General features: G+C 31.8%; 1 long non-coding RNA gene across 5 annotated transcripts in view; it reads right to left on the minus strand.

Annotated features, from left to right (window-relative positions):
- The window catches only part of LOC111086041, a 70,501-nt gene that overhangs the window by 20,033 nt on the left and 32,178 nt on the right, over positions 1-18,290 (minus strand). For 2 of the 5 annotated variants that reach the window (XR_002610811.1, XR_002610809.1), the window contains exon 1: positions 2,501-2,559. The exons of the other annotated variants lie outside the window; for them this stretch is intronic. This is a non-coding gene — a long non-coding RNA (uncharacterized LOC111086041). Of the gene's footprint in view, positions 1-2,500; positions 2,560-18,290 lie in introns of those variants that run through there. 5 annotated transcript variants of the gene reach the window in all.

An 18,290-nucleotide genomic window follows, 5' to 3' on the forward strand; every position in this document is an offset into this window, starting at 1 on the left:
ATCTTAACCTATCAAGAAATTTAAGTATTTTTAATACTCAATGACGGTTTAAAGTATTATTGCTGTTTTGAAACAGCCTATACAGTCGATATATATTAATATATGCATAGATGTGAGGCCTTTTAATAATAATATTAGAATATTTTGTAATGTTGTAATGGTCTATATATATCAATATATGCATAGATGTGTGGCCTTTTAATAATAATGTTAGAATATTTTGTAATGTTGTAATGTATAGATATATATTAATATATGCATAGATGTGAGGCCTTTTAATAATAATATTAGAATATTTTGTAATGTTGTAATGTATAGATATATATTAATATATGCATAGATGTGAGGCCTTTTAATAATAATATTAGAATATTTTGTAATGTTGTAATGTATAGATATATATTAATATATGCATAGATGTGAGGCCTTTTAATAATAATATTAGAATATTTTGTAATGTTGTAATGTATAGATACCACAATTTTAAGTGGTAGTTCTAGATATTGTAAAGATTAGATACGTTGATGTCAGATTTTGTAATACTTAAATACGAATGTTTCGTGTCATGGTGTCAGAAATCGTAATGCTTTGATTGAACGTTTTGTGTTAACGTTAAACACAATCTAATGTAATATCTATATACCAATGTTTTGCGTGCTGGTGTAAGATTTTGATCTGATTAGATAGGGGCATTTTGGGTGTTATTGTCAAATACTGTAATGGTTAGATGTGAGATATGAAGTGTTGTGTGCTGGTATCAGATTTGTATTTTTTAGATAAAAACCTTTCTTGTGTTCATGTTATGATGTGTAATGCTTAGACATGAATTTTTGCGTACTAGCGCTATAGATTTGTAGATTTTAGAATGGTTTGCATGCTGGTTCTAAATTTTCTGATGTTTGGATAATGTTTTATGACCTGTTCTCAAATTTTGGAGTATTGAGATAAGAACATTTTTTGCGCTGGTGTTAAGTTTTAGAGTGTTTAGATAAAAAGCGGTTTGTAAACTGGTGTCAAATTTTGGAGTGTTTAGATAAGAACAGTTTGTAAACTGGTGTCACATTTTGTATGTGTAGATAAAACGGTTTGTACGCTAGTGTCAAATTTTGGAGTGTTTAGATAAGAACGGTTTGTAAACTGGTGTCAAATGTTGGAGTGTTTAAATAAGAACGGTTTGTAAACTGGTGTCAAATTTTGGAGTGTGTAGCTAAAAACGGTTTGTACGCTAGTGTCAAATTGTGCAGTGTATAGATAAGTTTGCCTTGTATTTCACACAAAGCTACTCGAGGGCTATCTGCGCTAGCCTTCCCCTAATTCTGCAGATTGTGAGTAGAGCGCTGTTACTATCAGGCCATGTCATAGAGGTATGTCTGCGAGCTTATAACGCTAAAAATTGGGTTTCGGTACTCGCAGTTGTCACAGCTCAGGTAGTTCATTGTACAGTATTATGCTAACAAACAAACAAACATAAACAAAATCTAACACCAACACAAAAAAACCTTCGTATCTAAATAGTACAAAATACAATAACAGCACACAAAACGTTCTTTCTTAAACATTTCAAAACATGACACCAGCACATTCCATTTTCATATTTTATACATTATAAAAATATAATAACAACACACAAAATGTTCTTTTAAAAATTACAAAATTTGATTTGAGCACGCAAAAACCTTAGCATATAAACATTTCAAATCTAACATCTAGATACATAAACATTCGTATATAAGAACTATAAAATCTAACAACAACTCGAAAAAAGCTAATATAAATATAATAAATTCTGAGACCAAAATACAAGGTGTTCTTATTTGAATATGACAAAAATGTGATACCAGTTTATAAACCGTTTTTATCTATACACTGCACAATTTGACACTAGCGTACAAACCGTTTTTAGCTACACACTCCAAAATTTGACACCAGTTTATAAACCGTTCAAAACCAAATAAACCGCTGAACCACGAAGGGAATAACATCAGATTTTGTAACGTTTAAAATGTGAAGATTTAATGTGCTGGTATTATGTTTGTAATATTTCACGAGGAAAAAATCAATTACATTTTACCCTAAACAAAAAAATCGCCATTTTTTCTTCTTTGGTGCTTTACCTACCGCACTGCATCGGAACACCAAATACAAAGACTGTATTAGAATATTCATCCATTGGTTTGGAGACAGGAACAGTACGTTAGGCGCAGTCTCAAAATTGTCTGTAATGTTTTGGCTAAAGATTGGCATTAATAAATATACATTCAAAAATTTCCGAAAATATTACAAAAATTAACGTTTACTACCACTATTTTGTTCGAAACGAACTTCCTCTTTATTTCCGATGTCACACGTTTGTTTGTTTTCCTTATACACTGTGTTTATCTCTTACTGCGTTGTTGTGAAACTAAGCGTTTGATGAATTTTTGCGCATATCTACTAGAGGGCTATCTACGATAGCCGTTCCTAATTTTGAAGTGATAGACAGATAGTGAACACCATCTACCACCAACTCTTGGGCTACTCTTTTACCAACGAATAGTGGGATTGACCGTCAAATTTTTACATTCCTTCGGCTGAAAGGGCGAGAATGTTCGGTGACAGGATTCGAACCAGCGACCCCCATACGGAGAGTCAAGCGCCCTAGCCACCAGGCCATGCCAGCCTGTAAAGAAAGCAAAAAAAAATCGATTTGATCATATGTATTACTATCTAAAATTCATGGCTATACTATCCTAAGACAGAATAAACCCTCTGTTTCGGTATAGAAAACAACCTTTATAATTACCATAATTTTTAACATTAAAACTTCGTAACCGAAAAAAAAGATAATATAAATGTTAGCAAAGCAACAGTTTTTAATAATCATACATCATAAACTTTAGCCACAGAATATATTTGTGAAACTTATAATTAGTTTCTCATACATATGTATATGAGGGTGAGGTGGTGGGGAATTTGTGTGTGTGCATATACCAAAGTATACCATTAAGAAATGTACGGCTTAATGCGTATACCAAAGTATACCATTAAGAAATGTACGGCTTAAGAAACTTCGCTTCCGTTCAAAATAACGCTATAGGTGATCCGAATACCATTCCTTCGTGCTTAAAGAGGGAGAGAGAACTCGACCGTGTAATTATGCAAATTATTTCACCAACTTCCCAGTTTCTAATCTGCGAACGACACCAAATTCGCTGTTTACGCCCCTGCGTGAGATCCGAAATTCCATTAGTATTCTAGTTCACTTTAACTTTCATTTGTAAAAGGAAACTAAACAATCCCGAGATGTGCTACGCTTGCATATTCTAACCGGAGAATCTAAATTTCTTCAATTGTTAGCTATTTTCTACAAACGAAGCTCGTTAGTTTTCTAAATCACGACTTTATGAAGTTTAAGAGATCAAGTTGAAAGCATTAAATCCCGCCAAAGTAGCGACGATAACACGATAAACCTGACGACATTAAATCAAGAACAAAGAACACCGAAAAATACTTTGGTTCTAGATGAGTGAACGAAGTTTGATAATATACTTAACTGTCTTTACTTCCAACAGAAGATGTTAAGTTAAAATATGAACATTAAGACGCAGATCATGTACGAGCGAGATCGCTGAAATAAACACACAAGCATATATATATATATACGACTAACGCTAGTTTATTCAAAAATGTAATTTATGTAATACGGAGCTAGTCAAAGGATTTTAAAGAATACTCTCATTCAGACGTTGTCGTTTTAACATGCGAAACGGTTTATTAACAGTTTTTATTTCTTCAGACGTTGTCATTTTAACATGCGAAACGGTTTATTAACAGTTTTTATTTCTTTAAGATCAGAATAAATATATGTCATTATTATACGCAGCTCTTTTTAATGTTCTGAACTATAGTAAACGTTTTCTTTCTTTATACTTAAACTCTGCAAACATAATATTCCCACCAGCGTTAATATGATAGAGGTCTTTCTCAGCTGTTCACAACTTCTGAAGGAATAAATTGTGATAAAGCAGTTTTTTTTTTCGTGTAAAACACACTAAACAACAAAGATTTTGCCAAAATGAGGACTTAGGAATAGAACAATGTGATTTCTAGGTCAATATTTGTGACTGAATCCAAATTTACACATTTTGTTTTTTATATTAGGATCCATACGTTAGATATTTTTGAGAATTAAGTACCAATTAGACCAGTAAAGATTAATATTATATAATTTTAAGAAATGGTCTGGTAACATAAAGTTATTGAAGCAATTTTAGGAATTGTAAATATGGATTTCTAAAACACAATACCGTGGAAAGTAATTTACAATAAAGTTGAACTCAACCCTAATGGAACAACACTAAATCTATATGGATTCAATTTTGGACATGCCCCCTTCAATCTAATGTTGGACTGAAAAGGACGTGTGAAATGTCAAAACTGTCATGCATATAGATTTGGTATTGCTCCCTTAGTGTCAATTTCAGCTTTATGGACTTCTAAAAATGTTTAAAGCAATTTCATGTCACGAAAACAAAATATAAAATGTGTGTTATGTGACTAAAACATGGATAACCATTCTTATTTGTTATCGATCCTCTCAAGCATGGTATGATCGTGTGAAATTTGCTTTTTTTTGCTTTGAATTTTCGTTGTTTACTCACTTAAAACGAACATGCTATCGTACTACGTTTTACTAAAACTGTAATTTTTTTAAAGCAAGTATGTTTTTTGAAACAAAGCCATATTATTGCATTCCTACAATTTCACGTTAAGGTCACGCTGTTATGATATGCCTAATGTTTGATTCTCAGTCTTTGCGTTGAAACGAATATTTCTTTAACAGAAAGGATGAGATATTAACCGTAAAAATATTATTGAAGTGGATTTAAAATTGCAACGCTTTTTTAAATACATTGGTAATACAAGGTGGTAATAAATATAAACCTCATATTTAAAAGAACCGAATATTACCACAGGCACACTGGTAATTAAAAGCTTTATTTAGTAATGTGTTGACATTTAGGGCGTTGTAACTACATTTCTCTTCCCACAAGCTAACATTGCTTTTATCTGTCTCTCTTTCTCAACCGCTGTTCAGTGGCACAGCGATATGTCTGCGGACTTACAACGCTAGAAACCGGGTATCGATACCCGTGGTGGACAGAGCACAGATAGCCCGTTGTGCAGCTTTGTGCTTAACTTCAAACAAACTTTTTTTAAAAATACGATATTAGTGATTTAAATGAAATGCGCGTTAGCGTGCAGAATGATGCGAGAATCAGTGAGCACTATCCAGAATAACTTATTCTTGTATTAGCTCCATTTAAGGACAGGCTTTAAATGTTGATCTAAAGTGATTGATGGAATATAGGACATATTCTGTTACAAACTATGTAACACTTACGTCGAGTAAGTTTTAAGATATGATCATTTTAAACATGGGATGTTATTTATAATCACCTCGTTGACACCATTTTAAATATATGAAGTCTGTACAGATAGGTTACGAGTGTATATGATCACTTACATTGGTAATTATCTATCTCATAGTTTTTCAATAAAGATAGGTTATGGATGTATATTATAAATTACATTGGTAATTATCTATCCCATAGTTTTCCAGTGTAGTTCTATGACATTGTCAGCTCAGGAGTGATTAAGTTTCTATGACATTGTCAGCTCATGTAGCTCAAAGATTATTATATCTTGATGGAAACAGATGCTGATGAGTTATGAAACTGTTCGTATATCATCAGCTTTGGCTTTTTATACAATATGTAAATTAATGTGATAAGGTATTTTTGTTATATTTTATACATCGATAAAAAACATTTAACAGCAACAGCTCTCTCTCTCTCTCTCTGGGAATCTATCGGTTGCGATCATGAAGTCGTATGCTCTCACCTTATCTTTTAGGGCTCTGAGAGTGCAAGTGGCTGATGAGACCGATTCTCGGTGTTCACATCTTACGTTTTATTTAAGGTACTAAAAATAAATATAAAGTCAAATCCATCGTTCAATTCGCCGTTTGTCATCGAGTTATAGCGGTTTTTGTTGTTGTTGGTTTTTTTTGGAATTCTACTCCTCATTAATAATTCCGGACAAGGGCAGTTGGAGAACACAAGACTAAGTTTCTTATAGTGGTGAATTTTGCATTTTATGTTGGGTGACTTGTACTTGTATTTTATTTTCCAGGGGGAACCTGTGTTTATATCCTACCAGGGGGGAACCTATGTTTATATCCTATATAATAAACAAATAATCCTGCATATAACGTCCCATTTGTTGTCAAAACGTCATAAAAATATAAAACATTTTACACAGAGAATTTAGTGTTCTGCCCCATGACATCTGACAAACGTAAATGTTTACATAAAAATATAAAACATTTGACACCGAGAATTTAGTGTTCTGCACCATGACATCTGACAAGCGTAAATGTTTACATTTTCAAAAGATTCCATGCGAATACGGAATACGAAATACCCACCACGGGTATCGAAACCCGGTTTCTAGCGTTGTAAGTCCGCAGACATACCGCTGTACCATTGGTGAGTTCTTGGTAACAACATCAGTAACGTACTTAATAAACACGCCTATCCTACACACGTGGGCTTTAATGTATGAATAAAATTATTTACAATCTTTCATAAAAATGGATCTACCATAACTCATGACCTATCTATGTGTCTATCTTTATGCCTTTATATGGATGATATTTTTATTGTTAAAAATAAAAAGGCCTCCACAATACATCGATATTAATCCAAATATCTCCTGTAATATAACTGGTAAGACAACAGCATACACCACTTTAACCACAGACAACGGTTCCGTTCTGCCGAGGTATCGAATGGAGATAAGACCAAAGTTTTGATAATGAACGACTCAAAGCTTTCAGCTCTTAAAACAGGCTCGTTTACTTAGCCTGTTGTTGGAAATAGGCACAATAGCTCTCCGTATTTCATAAAGATAACTACCCTGTAATGTAATATAATAAATAATGATGCCAATGCTTTCCTTGTTTTTTTTTTTTTTTCTATTTTCCTTTAGAACGAATGCTACGTATAAATGTGATTAGATTTGTTCTACGTTAGCCATTAAAAAAATATTCCGCCTGAAAAATATGTTAAGGAATAAAAAAAAATGAAATTATTTTAAAATGTTCCTCTCTCCGAAGAAGAGCTCAATAATAAGCATGAATGCTTCTGACTATAAATATAATGTGAATTTAGTCTTAAAAATGAAATTCGCATTTAAAAAGAGACAATCAAATATTATAGCTAGCTTGTTATACAAAAGACGAAGCGGATAATGATGGAGTTATTGCTAAATTTCAAATTTTTTTTCACCTTTGATCTTTGTGAGCTATTATTTAAGAATGAAGTTGGTGACGTCAACAACTAGGAGTAAAATGGGATGAACCCGGATGTACATGTTTTAATGCGTAAAAGTAATATCTTTGGTTGTGTATCACGTTTATAAGGAAAAGGTTGCCAGGAGATACCAGCTAGACGTCTTTTGTAACATCGTCATTGATGTTATTTCTTTTATATCAAAAATTAATCATAATTGCAGAGAATTAAAAAAAAAATGTCAATAAAATATAAAAAGTAAAAAAAATATTACATATGTTTGTTGTGAATGTATTTCAGAAATATTTATCTGAAATGTTCAGTACGGTTGTATTTATCATAATGTTTCTTGTTTAGATATATTATAATAATAGTTTCATAAGATTAGGTTTTAAAATGGTGTTGTCTATTTATACGGTGTTATACATGTGTTAACTATTTCAGCGGTCCATGTTGTGATTATGTATAGTTTAGAAAGTGTTAAAAGGTAAAGGTGTTCACCTATGTATGAAACATTTTATATCTATTTTTATTTACACAACGCTATGAAAACTCCAAAGATTTCTGGTTCTTTCCCTGCTCTTTTGCTTTCATATAGGGCCAGAATAAACAGAACGGATTTCCTATTTCCTTTTGTTGTTGTTGTTGTTGTTGAAACACCACCAGAAAGACGTCCGATATTTCCCTTTCTATTTTCTTCTTAAAGAGTAGCCCAAGAGTTGGCGGTGGTTTGTGGTGATGATTAGCTGCCTTCCCTCAAGTCTTTTACTGCTAAATTACGGACGACTAACACAGATAGCCCTCGTGTAGTTTTGCGCGAAATTCAAACCAACCAAACAATATTCTCCTTGAATAAACAAAGAGAAAGAAATATTTCTCGTTCTTTCCTTATTTCTGTTTTTTTTCCGAAACAAACGATAGGGCCACCTAGTAGTGAGATTTGATACAATTCAAATTTCTGCTATCAACTTAAAAATGCTCAGTTGCAATTTACTTCAGAAATCAATAAGACTTGTGAAGTGTTTAACCTCTATAAAGACGAACTAATGTAAGTGGTATTAGTAAGATAATAGTTTCGTCATTCTAACGAAAACATAATTACTCACTGTTAAAACACAGCAGTACGTGTGTCAAATTAATAATTATTAACATATTAATAGACTCAAATTAACATAAACAGAACAACACAGTAAACTGAAACATTAAATTATATGCTGTTCTTTTGTTTTTAAGTGAGAAAAAATGTGTTTCAAAACAATAGAGACAGCGTGCTTATCAATACGAAGCACGTGCATTGTCATGAGTGACGTCGAGCTTTGCAACAACACTGTACAGGATCACATACATTTATTCAAATGAACACCTTTCAAACCTTTATAGGAGTCTTCTTTCAAACTTTTATACTTTTTATTTGGTAAGCAGTTCAGTTGGAAACGATCCAAAAGTTAATTCTGAAATTCTCCACCCGCAAGGAACAACAAATGGAATTAGAAAGTTGTTTAAGTAAAATCCCTGGGAGGATTATGTAGTAGCTTAATAGTTTTCCGTGATGCGTTTACTAGCAAAATTCTACAGAAATCTTCAATCGAACACGTGTTTTAATAAAATTGTTACTTAATATTCGGACGTGGTGCTTACTGTATTGCGATAATTTTTGCGTTTGCTTATGTCGTTGTCGATTCTTTTAACCGGACAACTGCGTTCATTTTAATCTATATTCATGTGCAGTATAAAACAGCGATTTAATTACCTGTAACTTCACGACCTTTAACGCGTTTTTACTGTTATTAACGGAACTTAAAGACATAGCAAAACTGCGATTGAAGGTGTTACATCATAAAATGTTCTCTAGGGTTTTGGCATCCTTCACTTATCTTATAAACATATGTGTTTTTCCCGGGAAAAAAAATATACATAATGTGAGAAAAGTAGTTATTAAAAGTACAGCAATATTCAATAATTGGTCAATGTTACAGCACCGACATACAATTCTTAACGAATTTAAGATGAGTCAGATAACCCTCACAACAAGTACTGGAAACTTAGAACCACATTTTTTTTTCTTATCTATGGATCTTTATGTCTGTCCATCCATCCATCTATATATCTAGCTAAACATAAAATTCGCTCCTACAGTGGTACTAAGTAGGACTCTTGTCGTGTTGAAAGATGATAGTGGGCATGTATAAACACATGTGCTGCATCATTCGTTTGACGCGTTTAGCTTTCCGAAATAATCAGTAAAATCTGTAACAAGTGTGGAAGAATAAAAAAAAAAGAGTTTGTTATTCGAGTAAATTATAGCGTACTTTTGAAACGTGTTTGTCAAAATCATATTACTTTTATCTATAGGTTGTAAGATGACCTTGGTAAATATTTATTGTTATTAGACACTGACCAATCATATGTCAGGTGTAGGAGGTGAGTCATGATATATAGATATAATCACACGTTACTGTTTGTGCTAATAACACAACGGCACTTTGTAGCAATTCCACCTCCTACCCAGGGCACTTATTATTCAATCTGTAAAGGAGATCACGAAGTACGACACTCGAAATGTTGGACGTTGCATCTGGTTTAGTAGAAAGTGATTCAAAAATTGAGCAAAATAATGTTGGACGTTGCATCTGGTATGGTAGAAAGTGATTCAAAAATGAGCATAATGATTTTGGACGTTGCATCTGGTATGGTAGAAAGTGATTCAAAAAATGAGCAAAATAATGTTGGACGTTGCATCTGGTATAGTAGAAAGTGATTCAAAAAATGAGCAAAATAATGTTAGACGTTGCATCTGGTATGGTAGAAAGTTATTCAAAAATGAGCATAATAATTTTGGACGTTGCAGCTGGTATGGTAGAAAGTGATTCAAAAAACGAGCAAAATAATAGTTTCTAATTTCTAAAGTCGTGTTAAAATTAGAACAGGGTTTTCAGTTTTAAGGTAAAAAATCCTTTTCCTTCCGGGCCTGATATTGGGAGCACTCGACTTGCAAATCTAAGGGTCACGAGTTCAAATACCTTTCACCGAACATTCTCTTACTTTCAGCAGTGGGGCGTATTAATGTGATGGTCAATCCTACCATTTGTTGGTAAAAGAGTAGCCTAAGAATTGGCGGTGGGTAATGTTGACTGTCTGCCTTCTCTCTAGTCGATGACTTCAAAATTAGGGACGACTAGCACAGATAGCCCTTGAGTAGCTTTTCACAATATTCAACAAACAAACAAAAGTCCCCTTTCCATTAAATTACAGTTTACAACAATGATGCCTTTACTTTTTTTAATCATTATTAAATAATTACGTATATACATAAGTTTAACCATAGTTCAGGTCTCCACCGTTAAAGCGCAAAATTTCACATCAACGCTGTTGTTAATAAAGACCCCTCCTCGTCCATATAAGTGTATAACTTGTAAATGTTTAGAGGATTCATTCCAATAAGTCCTAGAACTATAGGACTAAGAGTCATGAGTCTGTTCCGAAGTAGGTAAATAGATGATGCAACTTAAATTTGAATGTTACCATAACTGTGTAAAATGTGCTTAGGCTGTAAACACGAATTACGAGTGCAAAAAAACATATACACAACACAGAAATAAAAAACAACCTTCAAAATGAGGTGTATTAAGGTATTTTTAATCATTTTTAAAAACTTCATCAACATGTTTAACTACCTTCAAAATGAGATGTATTAAGGTATTTTTAATCATTTTTAAAAACTTCATCAACATGTTTAACTACTTTTGTGTACATTTCTAACTTCGAAAACGTGCACGTTATTAAAAAAAGCTGTTTCACATGACTTATAAATCATGTATTTTTCTTAATTCTCACATTAGAATGGAACAAGTTACTGATATGAAACATTTTATGTACTTTACATTTCACTGTAGAACTTAAGAAGTCCGCTTACCTTAATATTAGAGCAGACCACTGTACGAGTTTCTAAACTACTTCTAACATTGGAATCACATTCAGGATGTCGTACGTTACGGTGATAAAGTTATGTTATGATATAAACGAGGATATTACAAACATGGACTGGATTGTGAGGAAAGCAGTCTCTTCAATGTCCGAAAAATTGATATTTTCCTTCTAAAGTTCGTTTTTCCTCACTGAAGTTCATTCAACACGCCGATTCAGAAACTGTCTTAAACTTTGTTTTAGTTTAAGTTCCGTTTTACGACTAGTTTCTTCTACTCAAACATTAGGAAACTATAAGCATGATTAACATGGCACGCATTCTGATTAATCGTACACACTTTCGTGGATATATGAACATTGATATTATTAGTGTTACAGTAAATATTGAAACATTAACCTCTTCTATGAGTGTGATAAAAACCAGCTGGTCCACCCTGTAGCTTAGGTTTAGGTTTTAGTTTTTATGACGCTACACAACATTATTCATGATGACGTGGACAAGCGTATAAGAATACAGAATATCACTACAATGATGATAGAAGGATAAGACAAGATCATATCTTGTTCTCGTGTATTTTTTAGGTTTTCGGCTTAGGTTTAGGTTTTTATTTGAAGTTTAATAGCTATTTTCTTTTAAGACCATTTATGTAAACTACTTCCTCCAGAAGTTGGTACAAAAAATTTAATGAAAAGTGTTCAGTTGATAATTTCAATTTTTTTTTTACTCTTACGAAATAATGCGTGTTTGAATATTATTGGTTTCATGTAAATTTAAAATATTCAGAGTGTTATAACAAAAAAATGTTTTAAGACAAAGAGATTGTCACGAACAATATTTAAGTATTCTCTAAACAATAATTGTTAATTTTCCTCACAGAAAACTGACTTTAATATGTGCGTTAAAATAGAACGAAATCACCGAAACAAGAATTTAAGGCGTTTATAAAATTTAAAAAATATACATGTATACTTTTTTCTTTCATCCCGATCTCGAACTTTAAAGTTCGTAGTTTATGTCTCCCTTTCTTTCATCCCAGCCTCAAGATCTAAAGTTCATAGTTTATGTCTCCCTTTCTCTCATCCCAACCTCAAGATCTAAAGTTCATAGCTTATGTCTCCCTTTCTTTCATCCCGACCTCAATATCTAAAGTTCATAGTTTATGTCTCCCTTTCTTTCATCCCAACCTCAAGATCTAAAGTTCATAGTTTATGTCTCCCTTTCTTTCATACCTGTTTCAAGATCTAAAGTTCATAGTTTATGTCTCCCTTTCTTTCAGCCCAACCTCAAGATCTAAAGTTCATAGTTTATGTCTCCCTTTCTTTCATCCCAGCCTCAAGATCGAAAGTTCATAGTTTATGTCTCCCTTTCTTTCATTCCTGTTTCAAGATCTAAGTCTCGTAACTTATTTCTCCTTTTCTTTCCTCCTAATCTCATGTTCTAAAGTTCATAATTTAAATCTCTCTTTCTTTCATCCCGATCTCAAGATCTAAAGTTCATAGCTTATATCTCCCTTTTTAATAATCGGTTAAACCTATTATTTTATCATTCCGATCTCAAGATCTAAGGTTCATAATACATGGCTCCATTCCTTTCATCCCGAGCTCAAGATCTAATGGTCATATAGTTTATGTCTCTCAGTCCTTATGAACATATGTCGAACTTATTCAGATCTCAAGACCTCAAGCTCATAGCTTATATCTCTCTTTCATAATGACATTAAGATTTGAAGATCATAGTTGATGTCTTCCTTATAGTATAATGTTACTGTAATGATGAAAATGATATAGCAACTGTATAGGATTTTCTTCAAATATTCAGTTTTATATTCCTAAATAGTAGTTCAATAAAGAGGGTCAACTTCTTGAATTTTGGTGTTTTTTATTACATAATATTAAGAGTACTGATACATCCTGATGGATGTTTTATCTTTAGTTATTTATGTTCATATATATATGATATATGTGTGTGCATATATTACAAGAAACAACTTTCACATAGACGACCGCAGACAGTGTGAAACACCAAACAATATCTTCCATTTTAACATCGGGGTTTACACATGATGTTAGGTTAATTGGACAATCTTTAGTAAATACAGACAGTTCTATGAGTTTTTTTTCTTTTTAAGTTTTTCTGAAAAATGTTTTTACAGACGTTTTAATTAAATACATGCTTACACCTTAACGTTATATGGGTGAGGAATACATCATTATGGCATGTCTGGAAGTGATTGAAGGAATTTCACCACCAGTTATCGTTCCCGCTGAAAGAATATCATTATCGCCACGTTTCATATTTACATGTCTGTTCGTATTATTTTTTTTACTTGTACATGGTAATTGAAAATAATGATATGCAACCTACGTCGGTCTGCAATGCATCGCATGTGAAAGCGATAGGAAGATGCAAATATTTGGCATGAGGATTGATAGCGATAGCAAGATGAGGATTATTTGAATATAAAATAAATTCAGTTTAAAGAGAAATATATTTAAACGAATGTTCATTCTCAGTAGTTTCCTGGTGAATCTGTGGTAAATTTTCTGACTTACAACACTAAAATCCAGGGTTTGATTCCCTGCGGTGGACAGAGAGCGCAGATAACCCTTTGTGTAGCTTTGTTCCAAAAAACAACAACACAGTAAGTAAAAATATAATTATTTAGATGTGCTTATTGTTATCGCATTCATTGAACATTGTATAAAGAGAATGGCGAACATGTAAGTTAGTTAAAAGAATGAGGGAAAAAAAGTCTCTTCGAGCATCATCAAACTCACTAGAGGGCGACACCAAACATAGTGACAGATTTAAGTATTAAAGCGACTGATAAAATATATATATGACAAGACTAAAGTTTCTTTCTGGGGTTTATTAACTTGTAAAAAAAGTTATAAACTCACGGGATACAAATTACCATAAAAAAGGCTTTGTGTTACAATTCTGTTCATTTACTGGTTGAATAAAATATTTTCTGTACAATATATCGATTTCAGATTTTGTAGTAATAATGGAGCATAAGAATAAGCCAGTTTGCACAAGCTATCATTCCATTAATCACATTAAACACAATTAATCGCTTATGGGAGTAGCTTCATTTATCATGCTAATTAACACTTTATTAAGCTTATGTGTAAAGTTATAGCGTTGCTCATCTGTCATTGAAATTAACCAATATACTGATTGATAACAGTGGTTATATCTATATATATATCAGAGCCTATTCCATTAGTTATTTAATGAGCAACTAACGTCTGATGTAGCTATCACACAATGAAATGAAATTCAATGTAATCAAACCAGAATAATTACAGCAGGCCTAAATATGAAACATGTAACAATCAAAAAATGATTTATTCGTATTTGTCGACATATCAACGGAACAAATTCGATACTTCATTATTCCATGCTCCTTTTTATGTGAAAAATAAAATAAAGCTTCTTCAGTAAAACTAAAAATAGCGCTGCAAAAGATATCACAAGGTTATCAACTCAGAAATATTTTATCTTATTTACAACATTGGATTTGTTTTTGTTTTTTGTATTAGAATAACAACAACGACTTTTAAGATTATTTGTCTATTATCACAAGGTCTTGTTAAACAGTAAGCGTAGATCTTAACAACAATCTAATTTATTAATTATAATAATAACCTAACGTATATCTTGACAACAATATAATATGTTACTTATTGTTATAACTTAGCGTAGATCTTAACAACAATCCAATTTATTAATTATAATTATAACCTAACGTATATCTTGACAACAATATAATATGTTACTTATTGTTATAACTTAGCGTAGATCTTAACAACAATCCAATTTATTAATTACAATTAACAACTTTTCTTAGTCTCAAGTAATATACTTGGGGTTAAAGGTGTTAAACGTTTCTAACCAATAAAAAAAGGAGTAAACAGGTCCTCTGTAATTCTAAATAAGCAACTTTAACTAGTAAAATGGTATTCAAAATAAAATTTTTTTTTTTCTGAGATATTGTTTCTGAGATGACGTTGAGTTTTGGTGATAGTCCTCGATTTTAGAGCAGTGTCTATAGAATGAAAACGTTCATTAAAGTGTCCCCGATTAAAGAAAATTTGGATGAGAATTAGTCTTTTTAGTGACATAGACTTAAAGTTTGGGTGCTTTGTTTGTTTTAAAGCAAAGTCACTTGGGATTTCTGGTGTGCCCACTGCAGGGAATCGAGCACCGGATTTTAGCGTTGTAAGTCTGTAGGCTTAACGCTGTCTCATCGGGGGACATCAGGTGTTATTTATTGCTAAGTGACTTTCATAACATTATTCAAGATAAATCTAAGTTCTCATAACTTCACCTTTATCCTTTATTTACTTATTTGCATTTGTTTATTCTATATATATATATATATATATATATATATATATATATAAACCTAAAGTGGCTTAGTGATAAGTCTGAGGATTTATGACGCTAAAAATAGGGTTCTGATACCGTGGTTGCTACAGAGTATATAGCCCTTTCTGTAGCTTTGTGCTTCACAACGAACGCACAAATAAATATATGTCTCACAACACATTAATACGAATTTCAATTTAGTGTGACGTCGCTAATATAAGTTTTTAATATCGGGATTTTTTATATGAAATATCAACCTTTTCACGATTTAGTGCCATGTAGCTAGTCACCTCATTGTAAAACCGTCTCTAAATAAAAATTAATAATTTTCCTTACGTCTGGCATGAAATATTATGTGACCGGTGAAAAGACATACAACGTGATAGCTAATTTAAAACAATTACAGGAAGTAATGTTATTTTCAAAGGTAAAAACAATTGTAATTCTACGTAAAAAAATGTTTCCGTCTTTTGGAGAAAATACAAATTTCTCACTCATTAAAAATAATATATTTTAACCTGCTGCTCGTCATACCTGCATAGATTTTATATAGTAATAAAGCTAGAAAACTTCATTAATCTTTGATCAAAAACCACACTAAAGTTTTACTTTTTAAAAGAGTAAGTGTAACACAATTACGTACGCGATACTCACAACTTTCAGACGATCATAGTAGGGTTAAGAATCAACAAATATGGCGTTTAAGGATTTGAGCGCCACCTTATCGTCAGGTTTTTTCAAAGATAGAAATTTAAAAGTAGTTAATAATAATATTAGAAAATAATGTGCTAGGTAATGTTAAAATAAATATGAATTCAAAACTGACTTAACCTAAAAGATTATTGATCTTTGATAGAATAGAAATAAAAGTTGTCTGATTACGATTATTGTAAGAGATAAGTTTTGATGTAGTTAAGAGAACAGTCTTTAGATGTAAAATAAATACCGATTTCAATTGAATTATTTTAAAATATTTAGCTAAAACAGTCTTTAGTGTCAATTTTATTTTTGAGAACGTTAAAATACCAAAATATCGAATACTGACGATTTATCTTTGTTGGGATAACTTTATAAACAATGTAGTATTTTCGCAGAAGATTGGCTCAAGCTCAAATTCATTTAAATTGGCCGATTGTTGTAAAAATGATTGTTGGATTACAAATCTTATTCGACAGTTACGTGGTTTGTATTGTTACTATGACAATTAGCATTCACAGTCGAACATATTTAAAAACATAATTTATTACCTGTATTTAAAGACGACAGTGAATGCTAAAGATAATATACTCTCGTCTGGTTTGAGCTACTGAAGTACTTGACACTTTTTCAAAGCATGTTAGTTTTCTCACTAGAGGGCTACTTGTAATGAATGAAATAGACAATTTTAAAGGCTGTTATTCAAGACGTTTTACGACTGCATAAAACTTTCAATGGCCTCAAGCTGAATTTTTACCTGATTGTTATTTTGATATAAAAGTTTAGTACCTTTTAAACTATTCACCTTCATTGTCCATATCCTACCAATAAAAATGGAGAAAGTTGTAGATGTTTTCAATAACTTTGCATTTCTCTAAATATTATTTTAACGAAACTATTTACTGAAAACAAAGTAACCCTAGTTTCAACCTAACCTGTTCATTTAGAGAATTTTAGTAAACTAATTTCACAGAAGTTGAACTGAATTTAGAATAAATTTTCTTGTTGTTTCATTTCGTAGCGAACGTAAGCACTTGTAAAATTTGATAACATAACAAAAATATATGAGATGTTTGAACTTGAATTTTCGGTTTGATTTAGCTTATCAGAAAACCTGAAATGTTATATATATTTTGTCCAGCATAGAAAATTAGTGTATAAGTGTAAGTTTAAACTATGTGTTATATGATAATAATCATTTTAAGAAAACAAAACGAAATAATATAATTATTATTTGTATCCTCGTATCAAGTAAAATTAAAATTGTGTATCACCTAATGTGGAGAGTATGTGGCTAAAATTTACAGTTAGGCCTAAGTTAACTTCATCTAACATCTCGTTTAAGGTACACAAGCTGCATTGATTCTTTATTCGATCATTTTATCTCTGAAATTCCTTTTTCTATTATGTAAGGTCAAATGTTATAGCAACTTTCACAAATCGTGTAAGATTTAACGCAATATTTATTTAGGACTGTGGTTCCTTAAAACTTTCTATAAAAATAGTACATTATAATGTAAAATGTACGTATGAATGTAACTCAATTGTCATTACGAGCTGAATTCTGGTAGATTTGAAGTTTCAGTCTCTCCTTTTCTTCTTATTAACTAGTTACATCTGGTTTCTGTCTCATAACAGGGTAATGATTCGACAATGATTCAATAACAGAAAATATTTCACTTATACTGCCTGAATATTGTTTGACGACAATATGTTGCGTTTGTGAACTGGTTTCTGTCTCATAACAGTGTATGATTCGACAATGATTCAATAACAGAAAATATTTCACTTATACTGCCTGAATATTGTTTGACGACAATATGTTGCGTTTGTGAAACAGCCAAAGAAATGTGTTTATTATCAGCTTTACAATGGTAAAACATTCGAACAATGAAAAAGTTCAGACATTTTACAGAAAGCTCTTGGTCCTAACGATATCTGATTTTTTTTTTCCCCACGGT

The sequence above is a fragment of the Limulus polyphemus genome, unplaced genomic scaffold (genome assembly GCF_000517525.1).
Source record: "Limulus polyphemus unplaced genomic scaffold, Limulus_polyphemus-2.1.2 Scaffold808, whole genome shotgun sequence".
Classification (NCBI taxonomy): domain Eukaryota; kingdom Metazoa; phylum Arthropoda; class Merostomata; order Xiphosura; family Limulidae; genus Limulus; species Limulus polyphemus.